Here is a 2,543-nt window from a genome sequence, read left to right on the forward strand (position 1 = left end):
TGCTGGAAATGATGCCAATGGTGTTTCAAACACCAGTAGGGTTACCAAAGGTGGGTGGGTTTCAGCAAACCTTCCAGACTAAGACAGACTGAGAAGGCAAGCTGGTTGACTTCCAAAAACCATCCAGTGGAAAGCCTTCTAGATCCCAAACTTTGCAATTACTTCTTGTTGCCTCATGACAACAATCCCGCCCACGCCTTCAAGGCCCTGGGCCATCTGACAGGAGCCATGTGCACCGTGTGCTTTCTCTTTGCTTCAATCCCACTAGCTCTTTTCCGAAGGCTTTCTCTCATCTAGATACTTTTACTTATGCTCTCTTCACTCTTGACTCATTAATATCCTCAGCCCAAGACTACAAGTAGCCAGGCAGGTTTCTGTCAGGACACTTACTGAGCCAAGTCAGTAGTCAGCATCGCTCCCAAGTACCCAGGAAACCCACAATTAGCTGAGGAAGCAGGTCTAACAGAGGGCCCTGGAGGCTCCTGGTTATTAGCTACTTGTAGGGTGATTTCCCATTTCTTCCCCATGGTCTTAGGGAAGGGAGAGGGTGAAAACCCTATCCTAACTGGCCTAATTGGTATAAAGAGTGGGACTTCACCCTTAGTTAAAAGTTCTCATGGGAGCTGTATGAACTTTTGTATTCAGCAAAATGACTTTGCTTCTTGGATCTGCTAAGATGTTTTGGAACAAACTATTTTGCTTAATCTTGACTTGCAAGGACGTGGCTGCAAAGTGCAGATGTTTTTGTCTGGACTTGGTTGTTTTCCCAGAAGGAGCCAAGAAATGGGGTATAAAAGAAAACACAGCTTTTAATAAAGTGCCATTGCATATATTCACGCTTCTGAATGTTTCTTTGGTCCTCCTGAACCCTACTTTTCTATATTCTCCTTTTTCTCAAGACCACTCACCCAACTTCAGCTTTCTGTGAGGAACACGCCGGAGCTGGTCTCCGGCAGCTACTATCCTACATATAGTGACTGTATTAGTCTAGGTACTTTAGAGAAACAAATCCACAGCAACTCATATATAAGAGAGTTTTATGTTAAGAAAGTGTGCATCATGAAAACATCCCAACCCAATGCTGCCCAAGCCCACAAGTCCAACATTAACCCATTAACCCAACACCAGTCCATGAAGTCCTCCACCTCACAAAACAGAGGCAATGATGCCGACTACAGGTGGAAAGCTGAGTCAGTGAATGAATAAGCATCTCAGCAATAGCAGGGGTATCCTGACCCAGGCCTGCATCGGGATAGGTCCATGTGGCTTCTCCTTGGGGATGTCTTGTAGGAAGTCAATCTTGCAAGCTGAAGCAGGGAACTGCTAAGGCAACTGCACCCTGGTGCGACCATCACAAAGCAAGAGACCCGAGAACTAGAAAGGCGAGGCTCACCACCCATTTATCCCTCCGCCTTTCAACCAGCACCACATGTGATTATCGGCCAGGTTGGCACAATTAACTAACTCAGTGACTATACACATAACAGAATTAAACATTGCCGGTTCCTATGGCAGCAGTGTTATTTCGGACAGTTTGAGTCCATCACTGAAATGATTGTATCAAGACACCTCATGAAGGATATCCTCCTTTGCACTGATTCTCTATTTATAGGGATTGCTCTTTCCTGCTAATGTGTCTAAAGTAAATGGGTAGAAGACTCACCATCCTCTCTTCTAAAGAACAGTGTATTTCTTCTATAAATGGATCTTTTCATTGCTTGGCCATCCATGGTCTACAGTACTCAGTAAATACTTGGTGGACTCTATTGGTTAATGAACAGAAGGGAGCAAAATGAGAAGGTTAGAAGGAAAACAATGTACCCACCCTTCTCAGCACACCACAGCTCATGTATTAAAAGAAAGACTTGCAGCACAGAGTTTTCTAGTTCTCTTGTACTCGGCATCAACTCCACGCACTGCACTGGGGAGGCAAGTTGGTGGTAAATTGATTTTCCTAATATTCCAACACACAAGGACATCTCCTGCAATTAATTTGTCCCACTCATTTGACCCTTACTCAAATATACATCTTAGCTAGTTCTGGTCTGACTACTGCCTTTCATTACAGTTCTTCACTGAAATCTCTCAAAGTGCGCAGCATGCATCCTTACGTGGACCAGAAACTTCCCGGCAGAGAGACTTTCCTTTTTATTCTGGGTGATGCTAGTCTCCACCCTTAAGTCAGGACAGTGACAGCCTTTGTGAAATGGATCATTCCACATGTACAATATAAGACAAAGATAAATGTGTTTGATGTTTCCTCAAGTATGCTCTTTTGAAATTAATTTATTTTAACTGCCCTGTCCTTTGGAGATCATAGTAGTTGGAGAGGCAAGTTATGTCTTCAATTAGCACCAATACAAATTGACAAACTTGTATAAGTCCTTATGTTCAGTTTTATTTTTCTACATTGTGATAGTTAAGCTTCTTGTGCCAACATCGCACCTGAAAGAAGATATGGGGGGAGTTTAGCCTGTCAATCAGGTTGCAGCTTGATGACCTCCTTTGGAGGTGCAACTGAGATAAAGGGCTCTCTGGACGCC

This window comes from Echinops telfairi, unplaced genomic scaffold (assembly GCF_000313985.2).
Source record: "Echinops telfairi isolate 266 unplaced genomic scaffold, ASM31398v2 ScPeMD7_7424;HRSCAF=8462, whole genome shotgun sequence".
Lineage (NCBI taxonomy): Eukaryota > Metazoa > Chordata > Mammalia > Afrosoricida > Tenrecidae > Echinops > Echinops telfairi.